The sequence below is a fragment of the Bos taurus genome, chromosome 23 (genome assembly GCF_002263795.3).
Source record: "Bos taurus isolate L1 Dominette 01449 registration number 42190680 breed Hereford chromosome 23, ARS-UCD2.0, whole genome shotgun sequence".
Lineage (NCBI taxonomy): Eukaryota > Metazoa > Chordata > Mammalia > Artiodactyla > Bovidae > Bos > Bos taurus.
This window is the reverse complement of record NC_037350.1, coordinates 39,471,551-39,484,910: the sequence shown is the minus strand read 5'-3', so window position 1 is coordinate 39,484,910 and position 13,360 is coordinate 39,471,551. Positions and strand designations below refer to the sequence as shown.

The 13,360-nt window shown below is 44.3% G+C and overlaps 1 long non-coding RNA gene across 1 annotated transcript in view; it reads left to right on the top strand.

Annotated features, from left to right (window-relative positions):
* LOC104975702 (uncharacterized) overlaps nucleotides 1–4,593 on the top strand; it is a 34,884-nt gene extending 30,291 nt beyond the window's left edge. Inside the window, exon 3 of the long non-coding RNA XR_003032167.2 lies at nucleotides 4,378–4,593. This is a non-coding gene — a long non-coding RNA (uncharacterized lncRNA). The remainder of the gene's footprint in view (nucleotides 1–4,377) is intronic.
* The last annotated feature ends 8,767 nt before the right edge of the window (nucleotides 4,594–13,360 follow it).

Sequence of the window (13,360 nt, the reverse complement as noted above, 5' to 3'; positions counted from 1 at the left end):
CTGTCCATGGAATTCTCTAGGCAAGAATACTGGAGTGGTTGCCATTCCCTTCTCCAGGGGACCTTCCCAACCCAGGGATTCCTGGGTCTCCTACATTGCAGGCAGATTCTTTACCAACTGAGCTATTAGGGAAGTCCTGCTTATGTCTGAGGAAGATATCAATAGTCAGGCTAACCAGAGCAGGCTCTGCGGGGGTTAGTTCTTGAGAAAACACCAAGGGATGTGTCTGTTCTTCCAGGTATCTAAGGCTTGCAAGCATGCACTGAGTTTCTATTGGACAAATCTACCGCAGAGAGAGACTCAGAAGGAGAGAGGACCGTTATGGTTCTTTCACTTCCTTCAAACCCCCAAATTACAGGCGTTGTCCAGGCACCATTTAGAATCCATTAGAAACTGCTGTGTGTGGTTAGCTTACTAGAATAAAGTCATGCTGGGAGTGAGGTTCAAGAGCTGCAATTGTGTGAAATGTGAGGTGGCATCATTAAAAAGTGAATGAAATGAAAACAGGGGCTGGCAGAGGAGGAGAGCCAATCACAGACTGCCAATACTGGATTCAAACACAGCTCCACCGTCCAAGCCTAAATCCTCTGGATGATGCCCAGGCATCGTAATAACTACAGGGTTTTCTACACTCCCCTTCCCCTGAGCCTTTGTTGATCTTCCCTTTGAATTCCCAAGACCTCACATTTATGTTTTTCTTCAACAGTTCTCCTAAGGAGGGTCGAGCCATTGCAAACAATGACTCAAAGTGCTTTCATTAGCTCAGATAAAAGGCTCAGTTACTTTAACCTACTTCTTCCTGCCAACTACAAAGGCAACAGGTGACTCAGATGTTACTCGGAGTTGCTAAGAAGCACTTTGCTATTGAAAAGAATAAGACGACCAGGTTTCTTAGAAGACATTAAAATCTCTCCTCCTGAGGGGTTTATGAATTGTTTAAAGGGTGGGAGATGGGGCTGTATTTTCCTTTGGGATGAGGGCCTGAGAACCTGGGAGTTTGAAATTAACCAGGTAAATATTGAATCAGAATTCACTGGAGCTGCTGTTGTATCCTTGTCAGCTCTCAAGGATATGACAAATATTTATCAAGGACCTACTATGTGCCAGGCACTGTACTAGGTGCTGGGGATACAGCAATGAACAACATGGGCAAAAATCCCTGCTTTTCTTTCATTCCGGTGGGAGAAGACAGCACGATAAACAAAACAAATGAAGGAAATATATGTGGTACATGGTACTAAGGAGAAAACTAGAACAGGGGAGAGAGAGAGTTCTAGGTGCGGAGGGATCATCAATACCTATGATTGTAAATACAGTGGCCATGGAAGGCTCCACTTAGAATGTGGAAATTGAGTGAAGACTGAAAGAGCTGAGGGAACCACTCATGCAAGCATCTGGGGAACAAGCAGCGCCGGCAGAAAGGCGAGAAGGCCTTGATCTGGGAGCGAGCCTGGTATAAGCTACATCCAGGAGCCAGGAGGACCGGAGGGGAGACAGAGAGGGAAACTGGGAGATGAGGCAGAGGGCAACGGGAAAGGGGCCTTGCAGGCCATTAGGATGACTTTCGCTTTTTCCCAGAGTGGGATGGGAGCCATCGGAAGCTTTTGAGCAGAAGAGGGACGTGGTCTGATTTAGGTCTTGAGTTTTTCGTTCCTGGTTGCTCTATTGACCGCACTGGTTAAGATACTTGGCATCCTCCTGGGCACACAGTATGCATTCCATAAATGTCCATGTTTTGGTGTCTTCCAAATACATGCAAGGTATCCTTGATTGAAATTTGGAACATTTACTCATATAACTCTATAGTCCGAAAGTAGCACCTTCATTAACGTGTGGATGGTTTGCAATTGTTCAGCCATTCATTCGTTTACCAAATTTTTATTAACAGGTGCCACAAGGAGCCAGGCACTGTCCATTTTAAACACTGAGGACTCAATGGTGAGTGAATAAGCTAGAAAAAGTCCATGCCTCAGAAGGGCTTTCACTGGAGTGATGGGAGGGCAGAAAACAAACAAATAATATATAAATAAACAAATACACATATAATGCCAGGTGGTAACAAGTGCTAAGATAAAGTACGTAAAAGGTTACTGAGGGCGGGCCATTTTAAACACAATGGTCAGTGATGTACTTCTTTAGCTCAACAATAGTTGTTCAGTTCTCACGGAATCAATGGACACGGAGTTTGAGCAAACTCCGGGAGATAGGGAAGGAAACAGAAGCCTGGTGTGTTGCAGTCCATGAGGTCGAAGAGAGTCGGACCCGACTTAGCGACTCAACAACAACTCTATGGGCAGGCTCTGCGCTAAGTTCTGAAGCATTTTCTATACAATCTCTGCCCTCAAGGACTTAGTCTGTAGTGGGCAAAATTCTATGGTGGCCTCTAACATTCCTGCCCTGGTGCACACACCCAGCATAATCCTCAAGACTTGAGTGAGGATTAGTCACATATCATAGTGACTATGGTGTGAGAATCACTCCTTTGATCGCATCATGTTGTATGGCAGAGCTAAGAAAGGGGGTTACCTGCTGAGTTTGACTGAATCATGTACGCTCACCCTGAAGAAAAGATTGAAAGCAGGAAAGGGACTCAATACCAGGAAGGTTCTCTGCTGCTGGTTTTGAAGATGGAGGGGGACACAGGGGAATGGCTTCTGAAAAATCGAGTGACTTGGGATTAACATCTACCAAGAAGACAAGAGACCTCAATTCTACAACCACAAGGAATTGAATTATGTCAACAACCTGAGCGAGCCTCAGAGCAGATTCTTCATCAGCCAAGTCTCCAAATCAAGCCCAGCTGACACCATAATTTCAGCCTTGTGAGAACCTGAGCTGAGAACTTGGCCAAGTTGTGCCTGGTTTTCACACTGGCAGAACTGTGATATAATAAATCAGTATTATTTTAAGTAGCTAAATTTGTGGTAATCTGTTATTTAACAATAAAAACAAAGATAGACTCTGATAAGACTTCTGGTTTCTGGTCCAGCATATGAGGCTAAAAGTCACCTCTCTGTCCTAACAACAAGTAAAAAACTGAACAAACTTGAGAATCAACTCTTTTTAAATCTGTAAGAGAAGGGACGTCACAGGACAAACTGCTGCCCCCAGAATTAGACAGACTGACAGGCAAATACGAAGAATCACAACTTACTGGAGCAGAAACCTTTTGGGAACCAGGGCTGGAGTAGGGAACTTGAGCTGTAGTTGACAAATTGCTGGAGGCTTCATGTGGTTAAGACTAAGAGATAAAAACTCCAGAGGGACCCAGTAATTGGGAGCCACTCCACATTTCTGTGAGCTTTGCCTTCAGAATCTCTAGCAGGTCCTCACAGTGAGTTTCAAACAAAAATCCCCCTGTGATTCCAGCAGAAGAGGAAAAGGAGTCGTTTTGAAATACACCTGAAATACATTCTGCTCTTAACAAGCTCTGTTCTTGGGAGAAACTATTTAACCAGAGCTAATCTTCTAGGGTCTTATCAAAGACTAACTGATCTTGGGAGAGGAAAGTACTTACCTAGCTGGCTCGAGCCTTCCATGTGAGAGAAGAGAAATACCCAATTCCAGAGCCCACTCCAGTCATCCTGCCCTACTTGAAGAGTAGGCGGGAAACTGAGAATTATGTGTGACGTTCACAGTCCAGAGGCATAGGTGCACTAAAAGACCAAGTCCCAGGACTTCCCTGGCAGTCCAATGGTTAAGACTCTGTGTTTCCACTGCACTGGGTGTGAGTTCGACCCCTGGTCGGGGAACTAAGATCCCACACGTATGGTACGGCCAAAAAATTTTTTTAAAAGAAAAGAAAAAAGACTGATTTCTAATTATAGGATGATAAAAATAAAATAATGCTCCCCTTTCTGTCACCCCTTATCACCACATCACTGAAGAACTGTTTATAGGAGTTGTTTCTTTTTTAAAACTCAGCACACCACATCCAGCATTGAATGAAAGATTACAAGGCAGACTAAAAGGCAAAAAACACAGAAGAGATGGAGCAAGCATGAGATTAGGCTGAGATATCACAGAGATGTTAAAATTATCAGGCCAGGAATTTTAAATAACTATGATTAATATGCTAAGGGGTCTAATGGAAAAAATAGACATCGAGCAAGAATAGGCAGGGTAGGGATTTCCCTCACAGTTCAGTGGTTAAGACTCCGTGCGCCCCATGCATGGGGCCTGGGTTTGGTCCCTGGTGGGGGAACTAGATCCCACATGCTGAATGCTACAGTGAAGATCCTGCATGCCACAGTGAAAATCAAAGGTCTTGAGTGCCGCACCTAAGACCCAGTACAACCAAATAAACAATAAAAATTAAAAAAAAAATCAATAACAAAGATATTAAAACCTTTTAATTTTTTTCTTCTTTTTCTCCAGGGACAAGGTACGTTTTCAGTTCCTTGGCGCTTCCCCACTCCTCCTACTGATGCTTCATGGACTTACCTCCCAAATAAACTAGAGTCTCCGGGTCTGCAAAGAAAGAACTCAAGTAGGGCTAGCTTCATGTGTGTGCGACCTGTGAAAGACCTTGTGTCTAACTGATTTAACTCCACTGTTGCCATCTTGAAATTATTAATAATTCATAAACAAGGAGCCCCAAGTTTTCATTTCACACTGGGTCCTGCAAATTACATAGTCAGTCTTGAACACAGCTTAAGACAGTGGTCTAGCATTCCATTTAGGATTGGGGTCCTTAATAACTGTGTTATTCCTGGGCTCTGAAATTATGATTCATCATTCTATTACAAAGGCGTGATTGAGAACTTAAGAGAACAACTGAGTTTCACTCTTGTGTCAGGAGTCACATTTTGTGCTATAAGACTTTCATTGGTGATCACATAGCTTGGGTTGGGATTATTCCTTTAAGGTCAAAAGAAAGCTTATTATATTTGTAATGTTTCGTCACTGATGCTCCATTGGCCCGGTGCTCATTATTGCAATTACACAAACTTTTATTTTCCTGCAGAAAAATTTACAAAGATTTCCACGTCTTTGGGCCCTTCCAATCAATTTCTGAATGTGTGGTGGCATTTCCCATGGGAATAGTCAGTGGCTCAGATTCCTCTGTTTCTCATCCTGTTTGTATTAATATAGACTTTCAATCCATAAAAATCTGTTCTCATGGGGAAGTAATTAAAAGAAACATGGGAGATTGTTTATGTGGCGCTGGACCTGCTCTGAATGATGAAATACATTGATTAAAATTCAAGACTTCGGCCAAAAGAGGGAACTCTTCTCATTTGTTGGCCAGACCAAAGCACTTCACACTTCAAGCGGGCTGTGTTTCAAATGGCTGGGCAATCCTCTCCCTCAGAGTCATCACACCTCTTCAAGAAAGCTTTCTACTTTCCAGATTTAACATCATCAGATACATACCTTCCTCTTCCCTCTCATCCCACAATAATCAAATAAGATAGTTTCAGCCTTTTCAACTAAAAACAGTCTCCCAACAGAAGGTCTAAACATTAAAGAATTATTGAGTGTAAGTGGAAAGCAGAATACAAATGCTCTAAACTTCAAGTGGAAAAAACAGATTTGTGCATGGAGGGAAAGGTAGACCAGATGAACTTCTGCTAATTTCAGAGCTAATAAGCTGGTCAGGGAAACTACACAGGGCAATAGCCAAAAGGCCTTTGGGGAAGTAAAGGGTTTGGGAAAATCTGCTAGAAAACGACGTGCTGATGTAGCCACATGGAAATGGTTGATGGGAATCTGCAGTAGATGCAGATTTACCCTCAGCCTCAACCCTATTTTCTTTCCTTCTTGGCTTTGCTCATGGTGGCTCTTCTACCAGCCCCCTTCAGCTAGTCACTCCCCCTCATCCCTCTAAGCCTTTCTCTTGATGTAATTTCCTCCCGGAAGCCTTCCCTGCCCTCTCCTGCTGCCCGGTCCTGGGTTGGGCCACAGTGATTCAGCACTGCTCTACAGTGCTCCCCAAACTCACTGTGCGTGGATCTTTGCTCAAACAGGCTGTCTACTGCGACTCCCCCCACTGCACTGTAAGCTCTTTGGGAGCAGGCATGATGCCTTATTTATCTTTAGCTTTTGCACACAGTTGCAGCTTCTTACTAAACCTTGGTGGGATGACCATGTGATTGGCTTCACTGCCTGATCTCCTTCCCAAGAACTGTGACCACCATGACCACCAGAGCCTTCCCAAGGACGAGGATGTAAAGGAAGAGGCACTGACTACACAAGACCTTAAAAAGTGAACTCTTCCTGGTGAATGAAAACGGCAGCTGGTCAAAGCTCAAATGTGATCTGAAGGGGAACATCTGCTATCAGACCACACCCGTGGACTTGGCTAGTTCTTCCTTATTTGAGGGTGTGTCGCTTCCTTTTGTCAGATGTCACACTCGCCCCATGAGGAGGAGCTGTTTGTTTCTATTTTTAATGTTTTGTTTATAATTCTAATTTTAACGAAGTAGGTGCCTGGAAGGTCCCTGAGCCTCCTATTGGGTGCAGGGCTTGCGTTACAGATATAATGGTCTCTGGGTACAATAGGCGTAAATGAATACAGGGTCTGAAGGTAAATAGGACACAGCCACTCAGTTCATCACTCTCTAGGCTTTCCTGACAAATGCAAAAGTGGACAGATTCTGGGAGCTGGCAGAGCCACGGGCTTTCCGTTAGAACGGATTCAAGGAATTCCCTGGTCCGGGGGTTAGGGCTCTGTGCTTTCACTGCCGGGGGCCCAGGCTCAGTCCCTGGTTGGGAACTCAGATCCTGCTAAGTCATGTGTTTCAGTCTAAAACAAACAAACAACAAACTAGATTCAGTTCTGGTTTTCTCAGCTTTTAGGCAAGTCACTTCAGTTCAGTTCAGTTCAGTCACTCAGTTGTGTCTGATTCTTTGCAACCCATGGACCGCAGCACACCAGGCCTCCCTGTCCATCACCAACTCCCGGAGTTCACTCAAACTCATGTCCATCGAGTCAGTGATGCCATCCAACTATCTCATCCTCTGTCGTCCCCTTCTCCTGCCTTCAATCTTTTCCAGCATCAGGGTCTTTTCCAATGAGTCAGTTCTTCATATCAGGTGGCCAAAGTATTGGAGTTTCAGCTTCAGCATCAGTCCTTCCAATGAATATTCAGGACTGATTTCCTTTAGGATGGACTGGTTGGATCTCCTTGCAGTCCAAGGGACTCTCAAGAGTCTTCTCTAACACCACAGTTCAAAAGTATCAATTCTTTGGTGCTTGGATTTCTTTATAGTCCAACTCTCACATCCGTACATGACCACTGGAAAAACCGCAGCTTTGACTAGACGGACCCTTGTTTGCAATCTTCCATTGATAACTTTAAATGGCATAATTTCTATACAAAATACTTGAAAGGAGATAATCAATCAATGTTTCTTCCTTTGTCTCTGCACCTGTTTGCCTCAAGGTCACTCACTCAGCAGCCTCTCTATGGTAACTGCCCTTTGAAGACTTGTCTCAATTATCAGAGGCTTAAGAATCACCTTGCTAAAAGGCAGTTCCCGGGCTCCACCTCCAAAGACCATGGAACAGTGGGCCGAAGTGACATTTTAAACAGCTCTCTCAGGTAATTCCGAGTCAGGTGGCTAGCTGTCCACACTTCAGGAAGCACAGTTTGAAAACTTCAAAGTCTTTCTTTGTCTTAGCAATAAGACGACTTCCCTTTTCATCGGCAACAGCCTGAAGAAAAATCCCTTTATACCAAAGTATTTAATTAGATGCTCCGCCCTGTTGAGGAAGTGCTGAGGTTAAAAAAAAAAAAAAAGACAGTAAGCTGAGGAGGTGTGGAAGTGGTGGAAGAGGGTGGGGAAAGCTGGTGGTTTTCTTTGGCTTACAGAATGCTGTCCACACTCCTTGGATTTAGCAGATGGCTTCTGCTGGACCTGGAGACACAAGAGGTGAGACTGATGGGAGAGCTTCCAGCTTACATCACCAAGACTTAGCCTGTGTGCTAAGTCGCTTCAGTTGTGTCTGACTCTTTGTGACCTCCATGGACTGTAGCCTGCCAGGCTCCTCTGTCCATGGAATTTTTCAGGCAAGAATACTTAAGTGGGTTGCCATACCCTTCTCCAGGGGATCTTCCAGACCCTGGGATCGAACCCATGTCTCTTATGTCTCCTGCATCGCCACCTGGAGCTTAAAAGTACGACTTCATTTTCTTCCTTTACGAGCTATAAAATTCCCTCTCCATCACATCCATTCAGATGTAAACATCAGTACTCATACACAGCCCTAAGCCAAATAGAAGAGGCTTTGCTATCACCAGTGGTTTAGGGTTGCCCAGTCCCTGTGGCTTCATTAGAATGGGAAAAGGAGGGGTGAGTAGACACCTGCTCAGCCTGGCCCTTGCAAAATCCCCTCTGAGACTTAGAAAATCCATGGGGTCTTGGGCTGCCTCATCTCACCAGGTCCTCAGGCCATTTTGCAAAGAACACCTGGCAGGGGTTCCCCTGTAGGCTGATCACTATCTAGGTGCCGCCTCTTACTGGAATTTCTCTCTCGATTCTTATTTCCCACCCTCCCTCCTCTTTCTGAACACCATGGGCATCTGAAGTTCACTGCTCTTTGGGGAAGTGCAGTATGCTGCTTTCAGGGTTCTCCCATCCCATGCAGCTTCTTCACCTGTGTTCTCCAACAAGTCTCCACTACAGAAGCCAGGTGGTTCTCAGCTCTGCGTCTATTCAGTCAACATTTTATTTTTCAGTTGTGGCAAAATACTCATGATACCAAATTTACTATCTGAAGCATCTTTAAGTGTACAGTTCAGAAGTGGCAAGTATATTCATTGTTGTGCAGTCCATCTCCAGAACTCTTTGCATCTTATGAAACTGAGACTTTACACCCATTAAACAACTCCCTGTTCCCCTCTTCTCCCAGTCCCTGAGTACTCACTTTCTATATTCTGTCTCTAGGGATCTGACTGAGACATACAGTATTTGTTCTTCTGTGACTGGCTCATTTCACTCGGCATAATATTCTCCAGGTTTGCTCACGCTGCCACATGTGTCAGAATTTCCTTCCTTGTTAAGGCAGAATCATATTTCATTGTATGTAGAGACTATGTTTTGTTGATCCATTCATCTGTCAGTGGACACTTAAGTTGCTTCCACCTTTGGGCTATTGTGAATAATGCTGCTATGAACATGGTGGACAAATCTCTCTTCAGATCCTGCTTGCAATTCTTTCGGGGCCCTTGCCAGAAGTGGAATTGCTGGTGGCTCAGATGGTAAAGAATCTGCCTGCAATACAGGGGACACAGGTTCAATCCCTGGGTCAGGAAGATCCCCTGGAGAAGGGAATGGCTACCCACTCCAGTATTCTTGCCTGGGAAATCCCAGGGACAGAGGAGACTGACTGGCTATAGTCTAGGGGGTTGCAAAGAGTCAGACACGACTGAACGACTTACACTTCAACTTTTTTCACGTTTCACAGTAACTCTATGTTTAATTTTGTTAGAAACTACAATATTGTCTTCCACAGTGGCTGCACCATTGTACACTCTAACCAGTGGTGCACAAGGGTTCCAATTTCTCCCCACTCCAACAACACTTGCTTTTTTCTGATTTTTTAATAGTAGCCATCCTAATGGGTACATTGTGATTTTCACTGGCATTTTCCTAATGGTTAGCAACGCTGAGCTTCTTTTCATGTGCTTGCTGGTCATTTGTGCATCTTCTTTGGAGAAATTCAACAAACGTTTCTTTGTCATCTGCAAGTTGCCTATCTAACGGCTATTTCCCCTTGTCCTCTGGCTGACCTCTGATTTCACTTCTCCCTGATGAGGTTCGGGGATAAGTCCTGATTCATCTAAGTCAGTGGTTCTCTATCCTGACTAACCCACGGTGTTACCTGAATGCTGCCCTGGAAACCTCTGGATTTATGATTGTTAGTGGTGTGTCCAAGGCCAAAATTTCTATGTAGAAAAGAGGTAGAAATTGCTTGAATTATTCTATGCATCAAAGAGAACACTCTAGTCCAAGGAAGGAAAAGAAAACAAACAAAAAGTTACTTGAATGCTTACAAAGTGATTAATAATACCATAAGAAGAGTGTGAGCTAATAATTGGCCATCTGAATTTGCCACTGTGGCCATGTTTATCTATGATGATAGAAGAAAGGAGCGGAGCCATGGTTTTGAACAGACTTCAACCCTGGACTCTCATGATGAAAGTCTGCTACTCTACTGTCCAAGGGTTTTAAGTTTCATTCAGATCACAGGAGAGACAGAAAACTGGAAACCTTGGACAAGCTGGGGTATCAAGAGCTAGACCAATGCTTCCCTGGTGGCCCAGTGGTTAAGAGTCCACCTTGCAATGCAGGGGACATCCGTTAGATCCCTGGTCCGGGAAGATCCCGCATGCCGTGGAGCAACTCAGCCCGTGAGCCACAACGAGTGCGTGCATGTGCTGCAACTACTGAAGCCCTTGAGCTGTGTTCCACAAGAGAAGCCGCCATCTCGTGCCACAACTAGAGAAGGCAGCAATGAAGATCTGGTGCAACCAGAAAGTAAATAAATAAAGAGCCAGACCAGAACTGAAAGCCTCCTGAACTGAATCCTGCATCTGCCTCAGACCTTCCTTGTGGTTCCCAGCCAAGTCCTGAAATCTGGGTCAGTTACAGAGTATAGATGCAACACTAGAAAGGAAAGAAGTTGAGTTCACAGACCATTCTGAGTCCAAACCACGTAAGTCTTTAGAGATTAAATTTAACACCTTGATGTGATACCTGAGCCCAAACGAGTAACTTAGTTAAACTAATGGCCAGCCAGGTAGTACCGATCAGATTACCTGAGGCTCAGGTATATAGCAGAAGTAACCTTCTTTAGCTTCTTCTTTCCTGGATCTGGGTGTTATCAGATCAGGCATCATTTCTGCTACGGTTCCTTCAGTTGTACCTGGAGAGGGCCTTCCGGGTATGCACTGGCTATCACCACTTAGTGAGTCCCAGAGGCATGGCTGGATGGCTGGATGAGGGGTACACGGGATAGTCTGTGGCTGGTTGTAGTTCTCTACCTATTTCCAATTAGAGTCTATGCTCCTTATGGACAAATCCCAATGCATACCAAAATGCTTAAAGATGACACAGGGTCAGCTGCTAGTTGACAGCCCTGTGTGACAAGAACCAGCCATAGGAAGGTCTGATTCAATATAAAATAGTAAGAAGAGTATGTATGTCTCTAGGAAAGCCATTAAAATAGAAAACACAAAAAATCTACTTACCATCAACATTTCAGAATTTGCTTTCTGATTTACTCTTACAGATAGTATCAAACTTTGAAATGAACATGGATGAGTACAAAGTTTATCCACACTGCTGTGTGTGCTCAGTCATGTCTGATTCTTTGGGACCCCCATGGATTGTTGCCCGCCAGGATCTTCTGTCCTTGGGATCTCCCAGGCAAGAAAACTAGAGTGGGTTGTCATTTCCTACTCCAGGGGATCTTCCCAACCCAGGAATTGAACCCACATCTCTTGTATTGGCAGAGGATTCCTTATCACAAGCACCACCTTGGAAGCCCATCCAAAGAGCTACCTGTCAATGATTCACACCTGGCCTTGGAAATGGCTTGTTCGGCTTTGTGGTCTCCACAATGAGGACACAGGCCCGAAACTCCTCAAAAAAAGTGATTTGTGTAGGATGCATCTCAGTTTCAGAATGAATGGGAACAATTCCGAGGGACAAATTGTGAGAAGTAGAAAAGTCCATGAGGTGTTCATTCAATTGGATCAGCATGAATGTAGGTCCTGATACCATTTATCCTATGGAAGAAGCATGGTACTACTCAAAACTGTACCATGAAGTCTGTAAAGAACCTTGAAAATTAGGGAATTTTAAATCTTGAAACTCTAAATGAAGAGAAATCATACCCGTGTATAAAATAAGTTCAGAATCACTGCAGGAATTTTGTGGATACAATAAGGCAAATGTAGGAAACAGAACACTTGAGAAAGGTGAAAGACAGCAACACTCAGAGATAACTGCCGGGGCTCGTGATCAGGGAGGCTGATTCTCCCAGTCAAAGTGTAAATGTTGAGACGTACCTGGTGGTCCAGTGGTAGGGACTCCAGGCTTCCACTGCAGGGGGCGTGGGTTCAATCCCTGGTCAGGGCACTAAGATCCCGCAAGCAGTGCCCAAGCAACAGCAGGAGCAAAGCCGAGTACAGTGGAAGTGTAAATGCCACCCTGGACAGAGAGCTGCCTTGTCTGGAGACACAAGGTTGAATGTGGGGCTGGAACTGGCTTGCGGGTGAGACACCTGATGTCTAGAGGGAGCCTTCAATGACTGGATAACGTGCAGAGAAGTTTCACTGCTGGGCTGTTCCTGGAAAGGTGAGGAGACTTCAACAAAGGGGGCCAGCGGCTTTCATGGCACTTCTGGGCAAGCACTGGAAGGCATCGGTACGAGCTGCTCTTTCCCACAAGCCCACCTCAGGGCGAAGATATATTGAGATACAATTAAGTCAAGGCTGATCTGAGTGAGCCCAGGTTGGTCATTCTTCCCTAAACCTGCAAGAGACACTGGCTCATTGGAGCTTGTTACCCTCCTTCACCCTCCCTCCCCCCCCCCAAAAAAAAAAAAAGCCACACACAAAGACTGAGAGAAGGAGAATTATCACCAGAAAAGCACCCAAATGTAGGAACTTGGAGTGACAGAAGACGGGGGGAGGATGAGAATTGAAGGTAAGAATTAAAAAATGAAGACCCAGAAACAAAAATACCAAAGCAAAGGGCAGAATGGAAGCATGGGGAGAAAGGAAAAATGTGAAAATTCAGGCTGCCAAAACAGTATTTCTAGCAGCAGACCTGGGGTCGGGTAAGTTTGGAAAACACAGTACTCTGTATTTAACCATTCCCTTTATTTTGCAATTTATAATGCAAAATAGCTTATTGATGGCTTTGAGATCAATTGCAATAAAGAAACCCATTTAACTCACAAATTTAATTAAATACAGAACCTCTTTATCCACAATACCACCTAGTAACATCCTGTAGGGTTAGAATTATACATTACATGTTTATCACATGCTTATACACATTACAGTAAGACAAGTAAATACCGTGGTTATAAGAAAAGTGTCTACTTATAGGAAAAAGCAGGATAACAATGGGAAAACCAAACTTGGTTAGGAGTCAGCAGAGCTGACATCAGCTGCTGACTCTCCGATTCTGCATATCTACGTAGAAAATACACCGTGTGCAGTTTATGTTGCTGAAAATCCAAAATCAGAGAGAATTCCAACGGCGGCAAGGTTTAGAATTCTGGTTTTTCTCCTAAGAAGATTAATCACTTGTCCAAGTTACTTAACCTCTTCAGGCTTCAATTTACTTATTTAGAAAGTGAGGGACTTACACGTCAAGATTTCTGTTATCCTGTGTGTGT